At 40.4% G+C, this 20,721-nt stretch overlaps 1 protein-coding gene across 5 annotated transcripts in view; it reads right to left on the reverse strand.

Annotated features, from left to right (window-relative positions):
- kdm6ba (lysine (K)-specific demethylase 6B, a) overlaps nt 1-20,721 on the reverse strand; it is a 105,195-nt gene that overhangs the window by 55,939 nt on the left and 28,535 nt on the right. For all 5 annotated transcript variants that reach the window (XM_084924500.1, XM_084924501.1, XM_084924494.1 and 2 more), the window contains one exon: nt 3,533-3,593. The gene's annotated coding sequence lies outside the window, so the exon portion shown is untranslated. The remainder of the gene's footprint in view (nt 1-3,532; nt 3,594-20,721) is intronic.

Raw genomic sequence — 20,721 nt, forward strand, 5'->3', positions numbered from 1 at the left:
CACTTTGATCTTCAGTCACCTGGACCAATTCCCCTGTCAGAGTCAAGATGTGCAACTATACCTTTACAGTGCAAATTTCAGTCTTTGCACAGTTTTTCTATTGTGGTAAGTAAAAAGAAATGAGAGAAATATCTCAGCGCAACTCTTTGGGCTTTGGGGAAGGGTTAAAACATGAAAACAAGCCCAAAATTTAGGCCATCATTCGCATTTTCCAAAGCCGCCCAGTGGGCCAGTTTGGAGTCTTTGCTGGGCCGAATCTGGCCCCCGAGCCTTATGTTTGACACCCCTGCTGTAAATAATCAATAAAGTTAACACTATCTTCCTCCATGCACAAATGCATGTGTTGCCTTCCTAAACCGTGTCTTTAAGAGGTCACACAGTAGAGACATGAGTCTCCTGGTCGTCACTGTAACATCATCCATCATGTGCTGGGTTAAAGTTACTGGACCACGCGGGAATACATGAAAGTGAGCAGGGTGTGCATTCGGAAGCGGGCAGATTAAAGGACAGAAGCCATCAATGGCTACTGCAAAATAACCAGCATGCATGTTTTCTGTTATTCATCTGACAGCACAAAAGTAAAATTTCTAAGTCAGGAGAGCAAATTCTGGCTCTAGCTGTATCAACACAGCAGAAGGGGGAGGAGCTACAATGTAATCAGCTAAAACTCTGCTGCGTCTGTTCACTGCTGCCAGATGTTGGCTATGCTATGGCTACTCTATTCACTCGGCAGGTTTTTATGACCTAAAGACAAAGAAATCAACAAGTGAGGATGTATCCCCACACGCAGTTAACTAACAGTCCCGCTCTGCTCTCCCTGTTGTAATCCTTCATCCGGGGGCCTCTCCTTCCTCCCCGTCTTCCATCCTTCGCCCCCTCTGGCACTTCCTCCGTTCTATGACATCTCTCTTTCACGCCCTCGTTTTCCATCTTTGGATGAACTATAGACGGATGAGGGGAAGGAAGCGCAGATAAAGGCATAAAACTATATTAATGAAATGAAAGAAGCACAGAGAGGGAGGAAACGGGCAAGAAGATGGAGGAGAGAAGAAGCAGGGAGGGAGACAGAGAGGTTGTGATGGAACAGATTTTCCTGATGCTGGTGAATAATTTACTTTATTCTCTCTCTCGCTCTCCCTTTTTTTTAAGATATAAAGATATAATCAACTGGGGATGGGGGGGTGGGGGTCTGATTAATTGCCAATTAATGTTTAACGAGGCACAGCTGTGTTCATTTAATACTAGTTTAGGCCTTGCCTCTCCTTGCACCCCCTCCCTCTTTGTTTCCCTGAAATGTGTTGCACTCTTCTTCTGCTGTTGATTCTTTGCCACAACAAGTTCAACTGGAAGGATTACCAGTGCGTTTAGCAGTCACTAAGAAAAGCAACTGATTTACCCTGTGAGTAGATGCAAAGGCACCACAATAAGCGTCGACGCACACTCACACACACACAGAGCTAAAACGACCCTTCTCTACGAAGGCGCATGTACGTCTCCTTTTGTACGACTACAATACTGCTCTTTAAGAAAGACCTGCTTCCTTGCCAAGAGTTAGATCAGAAGAAGAGTGCAACTGACAAGTTGTGGTTTTCCAAAGGGTTATGTGCCACACTTTTCCTTTCCCTGTAACAGTAGCTTCCTGAAAACTAAACTGGATGACATCCAAAAGCACAGCGATGACAAGGCTTCAGGATGTCTGTTTACAGGCTTTGTGCTAAGCTAAGCAGCTGCTGCCTGCGGCCATTTACCCGACACACATGAGAGAGACATTAATCTTCAAATCCAGCTCTCGGCAAGGCCGTCGGTAAGTGCTTTTAAAGGCCATTTTTGGCACTTCTTTCAAAAAAGTTATGGAAAAGATTGGGAGTAGTGAAAAATCCTCCAAGGAAACCTAACCCCAATCGGCTGCCGAAAAACACTTCCCAGCTTTTTAGTGGATGCTCAACTTCGACAGCAATTTCCAAAAAACTGATGGAAAACATCCTATTGAGAGTTCACTTCGTTTGAATGTTTAAAAGTTTGCAAACCTTAAACTGACAGTTAGATATAAACATAGTTGGAGACGGAGTACAGTTTTGCACCTGACAGCACAAAGACTCGTAGGATTGTTAATGTTTAAACTGTTAACTGAAGTGATTAAAGACCACTAGTGTTCCCCTTAAATGTGTGTTAATATTGAATAAAGCAGCATTCCTGAAGTTGCTTGGCGTATAAATTACTGGACTCCTAACCTCTGCTGTCAAAACTAAGTCATGTTTGCTGAATGTATATATATATATATATATATATATAGTGGTTTTCTACACTAATCACCCAATCTATGCAATCTTTCTATCCAACACTCACGCTGATGAGTGCATCGGGTTCAGCATCTTGTCCGAGGACACTTTGAGATGAAGCAGTCAGGGATCGACCCGCTAACCACGCGGTGAGTAGATGACCTGCTCTACCCTCCGAGCCACAGCCGCGCCACACTTATGTTACAGTACTAATATTATTAATGTCCATCAACTCAGAGAGGAAGTATGCCGTGATACGCGAAGAACTCAACACATCCTGCTGTTGAAGTCACTGACACTGTGACTTTTGGATTCTTCACCATACCCTCATAACTCTGCATGTAAGAATGCACAGGGCTCATCTCGCCTCATCTCTTTCTTTCCTCTGTTCGTCTGATGCATCACACACCTGGAGCCTCTAGCTTCTTCCCTGTGTGTCTATCTAGGAGCTACATCATCACTAGGCACTGCTCAGATTTGTAACGTTTTGTATACAGTGAACTCACTGCATTGTATAACCTGTCTGACCTGAATGCATGTAAATATTATGGCTGTGGACAACGTAGAGCCAGTAAACTACATGGGATGCAAAGTACTGCATCTGTCAGCATAGTCAAAAGTGTTGTGTTCAGTCATGTGTGTGTGTCTTTCTATCCCTTTTTTCCTGTTTTGGCTCTCATTACAATCTGATACCTCTATCCATCTGTTCACAAAGGAGAGTGAGACAGAAGAAGGGAGGAGAGGTGGAAGAGTTGGCCATCACTCTTCATCCATGCCCCTCCTCTTCCTGCTTTATCTGCTTTCTGTCTTTGTCTTATAGCTCCCTACCCGCCTCCTCTCTTCTCCTCAACCTTCCCATCCCTCTCTCTAGTCCCTCCTCTCCTGCCTGTCTTTCTTCTTCTCCCCCTTTCATCTTCGGTTAGAGCCAGTATGGAGCTCAGCTTCATCTGAAAACCCAGCAGGTGTGTGGTGTGTCTAATTGTTCGTAAGTGTGTGTGAGTGTGCAAAATGTGCTTTAAAGTCTTGCGCGTGAGAGCTTTTTTTTTCCTCGCAAGTCACACTGTGTCTGTAGCTAATGTGTGTAGCGTGCCTGTGTGAGATATCTCGTTTCCTCAGGGGAGGCCAGGCCCATTTCCACTGTCTGCTGCAGCCAACCAACCCAGCAGTGCATCGATAATCTATTAGAGTAAAAATACACACACACACACACACACACACACACATGCACACACGGATAAGCTTGTTCATCTTACCTGCCACTGTTGAGAACACTCTGGATGTGTATGGACTAAGTGGGTGGCCAAATGCCTGTACCTGAAAAGCAAGCATACCACAGAGATTACAAATAATTCACACATTTCCACAGCAGCACTGGCCAATAGAAATCAGACATAGTAGAGCTGAGTAAAAAGCCACCTCACACAGACCAACACTTCCACTGCATGTTACACCCATTTGACATAAAGTAAGTAGATACTGAACTTTGCACTTATCTTAATATTTTGCATCAAAACTGCAGGCGTTTGTATATATTTTACCCCCTGACCCCACCCCACCCAATTCCTGCTTTGAGCAGAATCTTTTTCTGGTAATGTGAGAGATGGGAATGCTTACAAAATTGGACACGAATATCCAAAAAAATGGGACCGAGATGAAAATTTGGGCAATGTTGTCTACAAAGTCATCATGCGTGTGCCGACAGATTATTCAGGAGAAGTATCGCTCTATCCCCTTGAACTTTTATCTCTGTGATACATCCTGGTTCTCCTCCACTGTGTCAGAAGAGCACACTTTTACACTTCTGGGAAGCGGCCAAATTGTCAAGGAAGCTGGAAACTGGGGCAGGTGGTGGACAAAGAAATAAAAATACTATTTTCATGAAGTGTGCTGGCACGTGTTGCAATCAAGGTTGTTTGTGTTGAATGCTCTCTCCCAGAAACCTCAGCATCTTAGAGTAAAGTTACATTCCTGTCCCCCAAACCCATGCACCTGATCACAGCCTCGGCTTTGAAAGTGTAAAGTCTTAAACTGAAAATGGCGGGTTGACTCATCATCAGATAAGTCGGACCAGTTTGAATTAATGAAGAAGACTTTGATTGGGAGATTGGCCAATCATAGACACTGTTTTCTTGACTTTTTTTTCTGTCATATTCCTTAAATAATCCTGGCTTCTATAGTTTTATAGTATTTTTAACTAAAAAAATATTGAACTCCAAGCTGATTAATTTATTTGCCTATTATAATGCCATTGAACACAATGCAACAAATGTAACACTCAAACATACTTCAGTAGTGCAAGAAAAACACATTTTATTAGCCACGCCTTTCAAATCTAATGCAACTGACACACCTTTATGAAGCTTTTCAAATCTAATTTTCAGTTGATTTTGTCAAAAAGGTGATCAAATTTTGTTTACCGTTAAAGTAACTAGTGTCGGTGTACAGAACTGCATTAGCAGGAGGTTTCTTCCTATTAAAAGGGAGTTTTTCCTTCCCACTGTCGCCAAATGCCTCCTCACATGGGGTCTTGGGATGGGACTGTTGTGGTTTCTTTTCTATATAATTTTAGGTCTTTACTTTACAAAGTGCCTGACGTGACTTTTATTGAGATTTGACGCTATATACATAAAACTGAAATGAATTGAAATGAGTGGATAATATTTTACCGCTGTACCTAAAGTTGGTGCTGAATGTATATTAACGAAAACACATACACACAATCATATGTCTCAACCAAAAATACACAGATGAAACTATAGCAGAAAATATGTACTGACATTTAGATTTTTAAAAAAAGGATCTGATGTAATTCTCCATGTAAATATGAAAACACACACACACACACACACACACAGTACTAGTCTATTGACCAGCCGTGCAGAGTGGCAGCAATTACACTTGCCAGACATACACCCACGGTTATTATATCCTCAGATATCCAAACTGCATGCACAGGCAGAGGCTCAGAGAAATAGTGATGGACAAACACGCACATGCACAAAATAACACAGGGCCAGACAAAACACATAAACAAGATACCAGCATGATGTAAGAACGTGCAATATCAGACATCACATAATTAAAGCTAAAGCCTGTTTATCGACCAGCTAAGTAGGACAGGAGGAGCTAAGCCCCAAAGATGTAGCCTGTTTACAATAACAGCCATACACAGATAATGTAACACAACACTATTCTGCTGCCAGCCTATATTTACCGTAGCCACGTAAGGAACACAAGGACGATTTTTCTCTGCCAAATTCTGGAGGTCAAATAAAGTAATAGAAAGCATTAGTTATTTCACTGCACCACAGAGAGCTTTGAACAGATACAGCCTGAATTTCACTTTCCACAGTTTCCAAACCCCAAAGATCTGCACTGAAATAAAGGGTGAAGGCAACAAATTTGCCAAGGTAGGACTAGCATGTCAAAAACTAACTCATTATACAATTTCAAGTTTATTAAAACACTTCTCAGTTAATTCAATTGGTCCTGTAGAGCTCTACAATGTGACATGCAATGAAAAAAAAACTGTATGTGCGATAAATTATTTTGCATAAATAGCACTCACTTTGAAAACAGTGTTATTTTGTGAAGCCACGGTACGGCAAAATCAAATTGTTATCATATCAGTGCAATTACCCTTAAATTCAATAACAATTCCCACAATTCCTTTGTGTTTGCTGCCAGTCCACTGGTGGCTCACAGAAAAATGGAGCAACAGAAGAAAACGAGCCCACACAGAATATCAGATTATTTATATTGTGCAACTATTTAATACTAATAATGTGTCAGACTAGGTAACCTGGAGACTTAAATAAGTCGGAAAAAAGTTGTTTTTAAAAAAACAATGAAACTAGTAAGAATGTCCCATAAAAATGCATAAGTGCACGTTAAAACAGCTTTATTACCTTTACCATTAGTGTTTAAAAAAATCCAGCAGCAACAAACAATGATTTTAACTCTCCTTAAATTAATCTGCCTACTGTCTGGATTAGGAAACTCTTAAAACCCCACAAACGTTGACTTTAACACAGCCAAAGCTCTAAATGAATTTAATTTTCAAAATAAAAATCAGTCAAGCCTTTACCAATTTCCATCTCAAAAGCACAAAACCCGAGCAATGATTTCAGGTAAACCCTAAATAATTCCATCATCTACCATTTTCTTCCTTTGGATAATCCCTGGATTCCTGCCTTTTGGAATTCCTCCACAGATTATCCCTTGCCTTTAACTACTCCAGGGGCAAGGAGCAGGGGGTGGAGGGGGTGGTAGTGGAGTGCAGGCTGAGAATGGCGAAGGAGGGGGTTGGGGGTGTGGGACAGCGAGTGTTGTTTTAAGAAGTTGGAAGTCTGTGAATCTTGCTGTGCTTGTAATTCCCCCTACGGACATGTTTTATACACGTCAAGGAATTCACTCCATTCCTCTGTTGTAAGCCTGCTCCTGATTCCCTAGACTCACTTCTTTCCTTCTGCTTTCTTTCTTTTTCTTCTTTAGGGAACAGAGATATGTAGGTAAATGCACACAGCCAGGCTAGCTCCCGACATTTCCCATGATCTGCCTGACAACAGCCTGAGGGCCTCCACATGGGCACACTTACATGCCCACAATAATAGAGAATTGAGATTGCAGGAAAAAAAAGAAAGCGATAAGGGGCCCTGCGACGAATCCTTGAGGCACTCCAACCTTGTGACGCAGCAGCCGCCCCCCTTGGCTGCTAAGCCAAACTAACCTGTGGTTAGAAGCTGTTCTGCTCCGGTTTGCTTGCTGCCTTTGTTTGGCAGAAAACAATGACAATCCCCCTCTCTCTAATTTACAAGGGAGTTGGCTCATTCCTCTGGGTGGAATGTACAGTGGGAGCAGCCTGCATTTCATGCTAGGGTGGAGAGATCAGTGATTGGGGAGGTGATCATCCGGCCAGAGTGGGGCTGCTTTAAGGGAAGGGTGAGTGAGTTTAGTGGCTATTTTTAGACGACATGTCATTTCAATCCGTGGCGTGTTTCTGCGCTGTGGTCAAGGAAGGAAACACCGGTGGGGATACGTGGCCTTGCACCGTACACGCAAATCTGTGCAACAAAGTAGAAACCTGCAAAGAACCGGTTCAGCAGCCAGACAAGTTAAATAAGGAAAAAACAAGAGAATGTGAGAAACAAATGCTGAAATCCATATCCACAAAGAGAACAGCGAATAGAATCCTCACCAAACACACTTTAGACTGCGAGGACAAATCATCAAAGCTTACTGAAATCCACACAAAAACATATGCAAACAGCCACGCAGTCACTCCATCGCCAAACCACCACCCACTCAATTTCACTGTCACCTCACTTAACCTGCGGTGCACTATAAGAGCTAGTAAAGATGCTGAGAGGCAGAACGGCGAGGAAGATGCACAAATGGAATAAAGGCGATCTAAGATCAGCATGTCTCACTGAGTCTGTGCAAAGCCTGAAATGAAATGGGATGAAAGAGAGGGAAGGAAAGACAGACTTCATAGAGCATATGGGGACCTAGATTCCTTCGCCTTCCCTCATCCTTCCTGTTTCCCCTCATCTCACACACCTGGGACCATTACTCCTAGAGGAACCAACACCCAACCTAACTCTCCTTTTTTTAATTAGTTTTCTATCTTTTTTCATCCATATGCTATCATCTGTCTGTCCAATCTGCTGTCTCTTTAGACTGCCGTCAGACTGAAATAATTTTTCTCTTACACACCTGCTTCTACACCTTTTCTGCCCAATTAATGATTTGAAATTATTGCATTAACATAACATAGTAACAGAGTATTTAAATGGTGGATGAATCTACATGTATAGCTCTCTTTGCCACATTGACTCTCTAGCTACAGTATTTGTTTGCATGTGGTGATTAGGCCACAGGGATGCAGTTTTAGAAAGTATGAACTATTCTCACATATTATTGCTTAACTAATTTAGGTAATTAAGTAATGGCTCAGCCACATTACAGTAAAATTACAACAGCAACGTCTTGACCACGAAGAAAAATGTGGTTGTGCGGTGGCTGCATTGACATTTTGTTGATTTTTTGCTGTTAGAGATCGACTGCAATAAGTTGTAGCAATAACTAGAAGCAGAAAAACCTCAACCTCTGGGTGACCACTTTCAATCTTTGTGCAACATGACTGTTCACCACGTGGGAGGCAACCTGTCTCGAAACACTCAGAGCCTAACTCAACCTGACTGTAATCACTCAGATAGATAGACAGGCGAAGGTTTGCAAATAACTCTGCAATACTGGACTTGAATCAATTGGTTGTATTGTGATTATTTTCCAATGTATAACAAGAGTTTAACCTCGGCAAGGTTTCCTAGTGTCTAGGGCTGTGCGATATGACCAAAATCTCATATCCCGATATAAGACATCTATCCTCCCGATAACGATACAAATCACAAAAATTTTACATTTTCTGAAAATTCTGTGAATCTCGGGCAGCTCGACTTGCGTGAAGTGTTTCCAGCTGCGCGTCGTGTACCTGGAGTCCAGTGTTTTAACAGATGCATGAAACGATACATTTTTAGACATAAGTTGTAACAGCCGCCGTTTTCTTTGTGAGTATTTATTACACGGCGTGCTGCGGGGAAAAGCCTGTTCTAACGTTTGAGTCTAAGGTTTATTTTTTAGCACCTGGTGGCTCTTTTTTGCTTCTCATCCGTAAATACTCTGCATAATCTTGATTCAGTTTATTTTGAAAAGTTTCAACAGGATCTTGAGCTTTATTCTGAAGGGCTTATGTGGAAAATAAACAAGCGGACACGCGATGGTTTTACCGTCGTTGTTGCTAACGGCAAACATAAAAACAGGCGCTTGTCCATCCGTAGTGTGGTTATATTAAATATAAGAGAAAGAGAGAACTTTAAGAAATTAATATAGCCACTACAGTGACCATCAAAACCATGAAAAAATATTGCCATAAACGGTTTATTTTGCGACACCACGAAACAAACGATAGCGTAAAATGAAACGATAGATGTTTTTATATTATCATCCGATCTATATCGTTATATCGAACAGCCCTACTAGTGTCTATGTGAATTTGGACCTAAATTGCCATCCTGCAGGAACTACATCACTTTTTATGGAAGGATTTCTGAATTTGTGGTTTAAAGTTTTAATGTTCTGGCTTTTTTCTTAATGTGAGTAGCTAATGTGAATTTCTGTATAACTAGATGGCAACACATTTGTTATTTTGCCATTTTATCACAGTTAATTGCCATATTATCACAAACACACTGTGTGTAATTGCCAACTTGGCCACCATTCAATCCCAATTAGATAGCATACTGATACTGAGTGTCTCCATGTTACTACTTTCTTGGTGCACCAAAGTCCCTTTGAAGATGCTAACTGAAAGTGAGCGGACAAAGACCTGGTCCCTGTCTTCGAAGGAACCATTTCAAAGGCAATGAGACTTTATTGCACATGGTCAAACGTGGTTAATTTTAGTCGTGCCGTGGCTTCAAAGCACTGTTTTCCTTAGTTTTACTGTAGTTAAAGTCTTCAAACTCTTAACACTAGATCTCAGTAAACTGCAGATTGCAGTCAACTGAATTCTGTTTTCTTATTCCTCCCAAGTAGAGCGCATAATCCTAGCTACGGTGGCCACTGTAGGACAAGCAACTCCGGGTGCCATTCATTTGTACTGAGTGCAGGCTGTCAGTCCACTATTTACCTCAGCTTTCAATGTGTCCACGTCTGTTTACTTTGGAGGACGCTCTAAAACTTCGTGAAAGGACTCCAATGTCATTCGATGAGTCAGTGAAGCTCACTTCTCTCTGGTTACACAGTGATACTGAGGTGTTTTGTTGAGGATATCCAGAACTTTTCGGTTGGTAAGAGTTGCTGTCTTTGCTGCTGTTAGCTGCTCTTAGCCAGAGTTGATGAAATTCTCTTTGAAGTGGATCTAACATTGTTGGACACGAAACTCTAATGATATGATATCATCAAACTGTTTATCAGAGGGCAAGTTTGATTTTTAAGTAAACATATTGTTAGTATATAGCCATTGTCCACTCTCAGGTGACGGGAGGGTCACAATATATTGTGTCTTATTGTCTAATTTTATGTAAATATATGACAATATCAGGAATAATTGAGCATTTTTATGCATATTTTCATTTGTAAGAGCCCTGATTTTAGTTCACGAGATAAGGCTCGAACATCCCTTCTGGGATGTTAAAACACAGGTATGATCCGGTATATCTTGATTCTGAAGGTGCAGATACAAATTAAAATTTGCCTTCACACTACAGACACACCTACGAATTCTCTTCTCTGCCGCCTTTGGTCTATCACTCTGTATCTCTGTTTCTGTTTAGCTGTAACGTCCTCCATGTACAAAGAAATAAAATAATTGCAAGTTACTTTTTTGGCACAATTTACACAATGTCACTCTAACTTGTGCATTTAAGGCTTTTTCTTCTATATCCATCGATTGTGACAATAATCAATTTCAACTTGAACCAGGTAGGTTTGTTGAATAATAGAATTAGACTGGCAAAGTGACATTTAAGGAATTACTATGAGGTGCTTTTTTTTTCTCGAACATGACGTGAACACCGAAAACAACACATATAGAGTGAAGTGCACATTTGAAAGTGCGCTTCGCTTTGATGTGTGCAGCCCTGACCTCAAAAGGGACAACTCATATGCGTGTGAAGAGTATCTGACAGGGACGGAGACAGGGTAGGAAGGAATTTATAACTCACTGAGATTACACCAGTAAGCCCACATCAAAGATATCCACTTTCTTTGAACTATATATGCATACTTTAAAATGAAAAAACAAACAAACAAAAAAAACAACCACAAACAAAAAAGTACCTTCATGAATAGTATACGCAAGTTCCCCCAGAGTGGCAAAGGAAACGTACACTTAAAGCAGAGATGTGTAAAAAAAAAAAAATGTAGATAACCATTTAAAACACTTTTAACCCTTTTTGTAACTTCCAAGTAAGCCAGGAGAAAAGTCAGTGTAAAGCTTTTCTGCCTATATTGTATGTGGAAATGTAACTAAGGTTGTATGTGTCACAGTTAGGACTCAAAGCCATTCTGAAAAGATGTTATAAATACAGACAAGTGTAACCTTCCACCCTCATGATTTATGATGTCCAATAACGCCTCAGCTTACTTGGTTTCATGATGGCCATTACTATGAGTTATAGTGGTGTTAATGAGAGCTAAAGCAGTGTCTACACGGAGTGTACATGACTGAAAATGAATAGGTAGAAAACCACAAAAACCCAAAACATAATTAAGTCAAGAACCAGATTTTCCACAGAAATGACAAATACTAAGGTGCCTTCAGTTGAATAAGTTATACCGAAGGTAAAGATAACAAGTTTACGAGCACCAAGCAGATGTGAAAAGGAACTGCTCTTCAGATTAAATGGGCAACTTCATTTACTGTACGTAAAAGAGTTAAATGCAACAACACGATCCCAAAAAGAAACACACACACAGACAGAACAGAGGTGGAGCGATGCCAAAGTGATTTCCGTGGTTGGTGCATGGCAGATGAGCAAATTTTGCAAGGGTGTCAAAGAGCACACAGAAAAAAAACACAAAAAAACAAAACAAAACATGGATAATTGCATCCTGAAACTTGAGCCTATCTAAACACTCTGGCTTCCTGTAGTCAATTATCCCTGTTGGCATCCACTTCACAGTAGGTATGGCTATGAACTGGTGAAGTTCAGAAAGGAAAAACCCACTGAACCAATGTCATACACAAGTTACTCACAGGGCCAAACCCCTGAAGGGGAAGTCAATAACACTTACACTCAGTAACACGGTTACTTAGGCTCATTTTTTTTTAGCAAAAAAACAACAAAAATAAACACCAACCAGACCCTCGTAAGATGTGGCCACAAATGAAAGCTACAGTAGGAAGAATAAACATGGTTTACCTTGTGTAACATGTGTGCACAGACTATTCATTGAATTATAAACACGAGTTCAGCTGAAACCCTGCAAGTGTGCTTGATTCTTAACTGTTTCAGGGGAATAGTGACAGCCAAATATGCCATTAAGATTTAATTGCTGAGCGTACAAAGGTATATTTTGGTGAGTGCATGTGCGAAGCTGTTTTGCGAATGAATAGTTTTTGTTTGAGCTACTAATTAGAAGATGGAATGCAGTGAAATGGAGTGGGTGGAGATGACCAAATGACGCAACAGCAGTAAATCGAGCCGAAAAGAAAAATCCCACGACTGTGTTCAATATGGTGCAGCATGTGCTGTTTAGCGGTGCTACATTTGTGAGAGAGAATATTTTTGTCGGTCCCTTACTGCTTAAACACATTTCTTCCATTGTGTATTCGTAACCTCGCCCTCCCTCTGCCTGGTTGCTAGGACACCTGCTATGAGCACGTGTAGTAGCCTGACTGTCAGGCCTAACTTTTGACCCCAAACTAAACCTTGTGATCTCAGCAGTGGTCTGAGTTCATACCGACCACCCCTACCGCTCTGTATGTGTGTGTTTTCTTGTGTCTGTGCATGACAGTCTGAGCACATCAAACTCACTAGTTACCCTGGTGTTTGAAAATTGTGTTAACCCTTAATTATGACCCAAAATGTCATTCTAAGTCTAGTTAAAGGGAACTCAACCAGACAAAAACATCAGACTTTCTCAATAATACATCCTGAGTAAATATCCTCTATTGCATATCCATAGTCCAGCTACAGGGCCAAAGCGTCTTTGTGGGACACATTACTTATAGTGAAAGAGTGTCTGAAAAGCCCACTGTCCCTTGAGATTTGGTTCCCAGATGCAATGACACTACCACCATATTTTACCATGATGAGGTTCTATTTTCCTTTTCCTCAAATATGAGACCAAAACATGTGTTTTGGTTTTATCTTGTGCAGATGATCTTTAGCTACAGACAGTAGCTAATAGAACCTTTTCACTCTCAGACTGCAGGCTTACTTGTGAGGGCACTTAACCCTTTAAGACCTACCATAGAACCAAGTCCGCCAGAGCTTCTCTTTATATTTTTACATGCTGTGGAGCCATTTTTGGGAGTATTTCAAGTTGCTATACATCAATACAACCATTATAGCCCAAATTGTAACAATATGTATGCATTAAGTGCATAGTAATTACATAAATTGCAAAAAAGTGCAATAAACTACACAAAAAAAAAATCGTTTTTGTTTTTTTAACATATATTTCTAGTTAGAGAAATTTAAGAGGCTTATCCCTCAAAACTGTAAATACAAAAAAGTTGCACAAAATAGTTTCCCACCACAGGAAATTTATTTTGAGTGTCTTCATAGTTGTATTTTTGAAATACACCAATTTTTATATACTGCAGGAAAAACGAAAATAAATACTATAATGCAAATTTGCAAAAAAAACAGCATGTGCATCAAAATAAACTATTTCCAGCAGCGCAATTTGAGTTCTAAGCATCCCAGAAACGACACAGAAAGTCATAAAGTCAAACATAACTTTTAAAAACACCAGTATAGGCTGATGAGGCCCTGAAGGTAAAAAACTAACTTTCCGAAAATGACGTCACTTCTGGTTTTGGGCAGGTAATGGCGAACATGCGATAGTTTGTGCTGACGTCTATTCCAACGTAGGAAGTGTTACAAACAGCTGATCGGATCGGCAAAGCGTGTTTCTGGAATATTATGTTTTTGTTGCTGCAAGTGGTTTTCATGCAATTTTTACTAAGCTATATGTGGAAGGAAATCGTGACTTAGGACAAGCTGATGGCATAAGATGTAAGTACAACTCCTCCGGTTTCATATGCAAAAAAAATTACTTTTGTTTAAAACTGCTTTTACCAGAGCTTCCTTCCTGTTAACAGGGAGTTTTTCCTTCCCACTCTTGCCAAGTGCTAGTTTATAGTGGCTTGTCTGATTCTTGGGATTTTCTGTGTATTATTGTAGGACCTTTACCTTACAATATAGAGCCTTGATTTGACTAAATGTGAAATACATAAATGTGAATTAAAAGTTGAACTGAACTTACACTGCTTCCACACAAAACATTGTTATACAGTGTTTTCTTGACGGTCCACTTACAAACATTAAACATTAGTAAGCCAAGCGAGGTCTTTATTCTTTAGGAGATATCCCAGCTAATGGGTGTTTAGTGATCCTTTTTTTTTTTTATCTGCAGCACACAAGCTTACAGGTAATATCTGCAGTGTTTCTAAAACAAGCTATGACTTTCCTGAAAGAATGTAGATCTGCTCAATGCTAAATTCCAAAGTAAAATCTATACCAGAAGCCTTGGATGCAATTTGGAAACCTGACCAAGCAGGCTATAAAACAAGGAGGCCACCAGGAGAGGGTGAGAACTTGGGCAGTTTGCCAAGCAAACTCACACATCCAAGAAATGGCCATGAATGCAGAGGCACAGAGAAGGTAGGACACTGGGTCAGAGTGTTGCAGAGGACCAACATTATTCCACTGTGCAAACATGGGCTTGCAAACATAGTGGCAGGGAGCTTTGTGCACGTCTGTGTTTGTGTGTGTGTGCGTGTGTGGTGTGTCATTTTGTCTTGCCAGCAGCAGACACAGGCTCACTGGGAAGGCGTCACGCCTTTATTTATTCATCAACCTTCTGGGAACTGGCAATGAGAGACAAGGTCAATACATCATTGTATACATGGGTACGCACAAACACACAAGCATGTACACCCCCTTCGGTTCACCTATAGGGCCCATATACACTAAATACTTTGCTAGCATACCCCTGCCAACACATATGCTGTAATGACTCGTTAAAACGCTATCACAGAAGACACACACACACACAGTATTCAGAGACTGTTGGCTCACTGGGCCATGAATCTGAGCCCAGAAAGCACACAGACCCTATTAAACTTTGCCGGATCTCCAATACACACCCTATTAATTCTTCAGATAAGCTGAGTCAGCATGCCAAAACAACAAAAAAAGAGTGGAAATTAAGACAAAACAAAGAGCACCGTAACCAGGAGACGTGGGCTACATTCACAAAAGTTTACTCCTGATCTTCTACAGCGTGATGACATATGGCACGCTCACAAGAACAGAAACGTGTACACTGAAACACCCAAGAACAAAGGACATAGAAGGACTTTTGCAGACACACATGATACAAAAAGGCACACACCACTTTAAGTATCAAAAGCATGCACATGTGATGCATTGCATCTGGTTCCTCTTACACCAAGAAACAAATAAGCATCATATGTGAATGTGGCGTTGTGTGTGCGTCAAATAAATGGTCACTGCTCTGTTAGCCAGAGAACGAGGAGGAGGGCTCACAATGAGTCCAGACAGGAGAGAGAGAGAGGGGCCAGCTGCTGTCAGATACACAAACACAAGCCACATGCAGCTGTTCATTGTCTGCCCAAGAGGCACATGACACATGCACACAAACACGCAAACACACACACATACAGTCTATGCAAACAGACACCATAGCAACAGAGGTAAAGTAAATCTGTGAGTTTTTTCAACAGCACGTGCATCTCAGTGGAAATCCTCAACTTCAGTGTGCACGAGCAAGCTAGCTGCACAAGTACTCGTGAGTCATCTAACGGGCTACGGCTTGACTGTGGGGTAAAAATAGCCCAGTGTGTCAAACATGGAAACAGAGTGATGATGAAACAACTGGCTGTACCAGCTGCGCGCGCGCACACACACACACTGATTCGAATGCATGCAGCTTCGTAAAGTCTTTGTCCCATTTCATTGGACAGCATGCTGCCCCTTGCCTATGATGTGTCTTAGTTTGTACGTTAGGGATGTCGGTATGTTTAACCTGACATTCTCATTCTTTATCTGCAGGACACTCCAATGTTACTTTCACCAGATCAGAGAGAGAGAGAAGGTGGAGGGGGGATACTGAGAGGAGGAGAACAGTACAAAGATGAAGGCAGGAAGGTTGACCTAACTGTTTGATGTTAAAATTTAGAGCAAACCAAGGAGAAACTTCAAACAATTCTTGGAACTAAAAAGATTACCTCCCCTGTACACACACACACACACACACACACACACACACAGTTAATATCAATGCACAATGGGTCAGCATGCCCTTGAGTTAGGGTCTCTGCTGTGGATTAATAGAGGGCTAAGAATACTATATGTATATAAATGTCAGTTTAAATAGCAGTAATTACAATATGTGGACATGATGTTTAACGTATTAGAAATCAAGCAAATTCAGTAGTTAGTTTATTGATTATTATAGTAAGTTTTCATATGTAGTGATGCAGACATTTTTTCCAGGGATATATGATCTGTTAGAAGGTTTTTTTTTCATTGCACAATGTTTATACTATTTTTTTATTTCCTGTTTGACCTTCCCGTTTCCTGTATAACCTTCTTGGCAATAGTTAGGGCTGTAAGGAGAATACCGTCATTGGGACCTGAATAGATGACAAGTCACCTAGGATGCACAGCTTTGAAGACAGTGGGAGCAAGTAAGACAGCTGTTTAGTGTGTTTGTTTTATTGGAGATGTTATCTAAGGTGCAGTAAGTTTTAAGAGATGTTCTATTGCACAGGTGTCTCGAGGGCCGGTGTCCTGCAGGTTTTAGATGTGTCCTTGATCAAACACAGCTGATTTAAATGGCTAAATTACCTCCTCAACATGTCTCCAGAAGCCTGGTAATGAACTAATCATCTGATTCAGATGTGTTGACCCAGGGTGATATCTAAAACCTGCAGGACACCGGTCCTCGAGGCCTGGAGTTCAACACCCCTGTTCTATTGGAATTGAATAATTACATTTAATAGGAGTAATGTAAAGTTTAGAAAGTATAATTGATTTTATTTATATTTATTTATAAATATTGAAAACTGACAAAGGAGATATCATGAAATAAATGACTGGGAAGAGTAATTCCTTTTTCTTTCCAGATAGCTGAACTGAACAAGCTATAATTGAATATGAAGTCATTTATTCCAGATTGGTGCCTGAAGGGATGGTAGAACTACAGAGTGTGTGCTTTGGTGTGCATTGCACTAAGCTGTCAGAGTTGATGCTATTGTCATACTTTGGAAACATTTATGTTTTTTAACAGACTGGATGATAACTGGTAGGTCTAACAAATGCAAATCTTTGCCAAGTTCTTGTTTGGTACCTGACCAGGCAGTTTCATGTTGGGAGAACTTAAGCCATTCATTTAAGTATTTAAACTGATTAGCTAAATGATATAACTCAAAGTTAGGAGATTCTAATCCCCCTTGGGATTTGGATTTTTGTAATGTTATAAGCTTTATATGAGGGTTTTTATTTTTCCAATAGAATTCTGATACAGTGGAGTTACCATTAAACCATATGTGGGGAAATTGGAAATAATGGAAAACAAGTAATTCATTTTTGGTAGAACTAACATTTTGATCATTGCTATACTTTCTATAAGTAATATAGGGACTTTAGACCATCTATTTAAATCATGTTGAACCTGTGTGGTGGGGCGAAATTAAGGTTAAATAACTCTGAGAGCTTGGGAGAAATATTGATTCCAAGATACTTAATGTTACCTAAGTGAAGATAATAAGGCGATACCAGGGCTGCCACATCTGGCTTATCTATACAGAGTCGTAAGATTGTAGACTTTAAACAATTCGCATAGTAGTTGGAAACTTTGAAAAAGAATTAATGACTGTAAATAATTCTGGAAGGGAGGATTGTGGGTCTTGCAATAACAATAATACATCATCTGCATAAAGAACAGTTTTATGTTCTGTAGTAGTTTTCTTAATGCCTCTGATCTTTTCCTTCTGTCTAATTGCAGCTGCTAGTGGTTCAATGAACAGTGCACAGATATGGAGAGAGAGGACATCCTCGTCTCGTACCAATGTGGGGAGTGAAGCTTGACGTACTCAACCCATTGGCCGTAATATACTACACCTACTATGGCTGTGGGTGTAGCTTAGAATGCCTTAATCTAGTTGATAAATGATTTTCTGAACCTGAGATTAGGAAGCGTTGCAAAAGAAATTTCCAGTTAACTCTGTCAAATACTTATTCTGCATCTAATCATATAATTAAGGTGTTAGATTTGTTGATTGATAGCTGCATTAAATTGAAAAACTTGCAAGTATTAGTGGCAGAATGTCTACCTTTAATAAAGCTGGTCTGATCAGGGTGAATGAGAGTTGGGACGACCTTATCTAGCCTGGGTGCTAAAGCTTTGCTTATAATTTTATTGTCCGTATTTACAAGAGAAAGCAACGATAATAAGCTAGAAGGGTGGACTCTTGACTGGACTGGTTTCATGAGTAGGATGATCATTACTGTGTTCAGACTTGGTGGGATTATAGAGGTTGTTTTAATATCCAAGATAATTCTTACGAAAAGTGGAGAAAGAAATGATCAGAAATGTTTGTAGCACTCAGCAGGGACGCCATGAGGTTCAGGGGCTTTGTTGTTGGGCTTGTGGCTCATCAGGAGATAATGGTTTCTCTAAGATGTTGACTTGATCTTGTGTTAAATGTGGATGGATTATGATGTTGAGGAGTTCATGAATATCATCATATTTGGCTTGAGGTCTGAAGAGTGCAGTTTTTTTTATAAAAGTCCATGAGTTTATATTTGCTGAACCGTGGAACTGTTTCCCTGCTGAGTCCTTGTTGTTTTTTCTTTATTCTGTTTGATTAGGTTTGAGAAGTATTTGCTCGACTTATCATTGTACTGGAATTTATTACTTTTGAGTCGCTCAATGAGGAATTTTGTCTTTCCATTAATTAGGTCATTATCTTTCATTTTATATTTTCTTATTTCACAAAGTACTTTCTCAGATTGAAAAGTGAGCAATGAATTTTCTAATTCTTTAATTTTGGTTTCTAATTTGTCTTCCTGTTCAATATCTTTTTTATTTTAATGGGAGCAATATGAAATGATTATACCCCTTAAAACTGCTTTACTGGTTTCCCAAAGAAGCACTGGAGAAGTGTTCGGAGAATCATTTATTTCCAGAAAGGATTTCCATTCCCTTTCTAAGAAATCAATTAATTCTTGGTCATTAGCAAAGAGTTCTAGAAACGCCATCTGGAAGTACACTGCGGTAGGTAGTTTTTCTTAAGAGGAACAAAAGCGGGGCATGATTGCTGATTGTCTTTGAGAGAATTTGTGTTTGAGATGAGAATAAGTTTGTGAGATGAGGCCGAAGAGCAGGGGATAAAACACTGAAGGCCACAAAAGTTCACGGGAGGAATGTGGGCTTATCAACAGCAGCTTGGGCTTCATACTTTTATTTTTTGGTTTCAGTTCATGGACTAGATTTTTTTTCCATTACTTTAATATAGGCTGCTTCTGCTCAGAAGCTACACTAACGGAAGCTAGTTCCTGTTGCACATAGCCACATTGAAAGCTGTCCATATGAAAAGTGATGATTGCTCAAATGGATCCATTTGGCCATCCAAAGTGCAGACTGTACAACCAAAGCCTTAAATTTGCCATCACCAGGCAGATGAGTGCAAAGTTCATGGTTACAAAATTTGCATGGACAGGTGTGATGTAAATGTTGACATTTGCCAAATTCTAAGGGCACGCTGTCATATTTTCCAGTGTCGCTGTGTGAACATATTAACCCATGCAGCCAGTCATGTAGGTTTTTTTAATGTATTTTTATTAGCTGTTATTTAAATAGACATCAAACTCTCATGAATCTCTTTTGCCTGTGCAAACACAGGCAGTGTTAACTTAGCAGCTCTTTGTGAAAAACTGCACAATACAGGAAGAATGTGAATCCACACTGGAGAGTCAAAAAGGCTTGAGCTGAGGTTCCACTATTGTTATAGGTTAACAGTAACAACCACTGAGCCAACATGCTTTATAGGGTTAAAAAGAACATAACTCATAACAAGTAAAAAGCTTGACACCTCCATGTGTGTGGGTGCTCTTCCTTCTTGTGTGAGGTTGTGGTTCAGACTCATCATAAGATGGCAGAGGATTAAGTTAGTAAGTTATTAGACTGGAAAACACAGGAAGACAGAATAATAAATATAAAAGAAGTAAAAGAAGTTCTCTGTTCTGGGACAAGGGAGACAGACGAAGTCAGAGCAGCAGTAACAGAACACACATCAAGCCTGAATGATGAAATGACTTTAATGAAGTAAGAGTGAAAGAAAAACCAATAAATCACTAATCTTTTTAAAGTAACAGAGTCAACCAGAGCTGTTGGTGGCAGCACCGTGGGTGGTTGAGGAGGGTGGAGTGGGCACACACACACACACTCTCTAAGAATGATGCATGCTAGCTGGTTAGCTAGCACTAGCCTTTATTGGGTAAAGCAGCTGGTTTGATGTGGAGGCCACACAAGGCGACAGGATGACAGGGAAACTAACACGCACACCACAGAGAGGGAGAGAGGGAGGAGGTGTATGTGTGGGTGTGGAAATGGGCTCTGTGGAGTTCTGCTATATGGCTGTTTATGTGGGAGACGTGTGTGAGAGGGCTTCAGGAAG

The sequence above is a fragment of the Perissodus microlepis genome, chromosome 3 (assembly GCF_051167445.1).
Source record: "Perissodus microlepis isolate ML-2025 ecotype Zambia chromosome 3, ASM5116744v1, whole genome shotgun sequence".
In the NCBI taxonomy this organism is placed as follows: Eukaryota; Metazoa; Chordata; class Actinopteri; order Cichliformes; family Cichlidae; genus Perissodus; species Perissodus microlepis.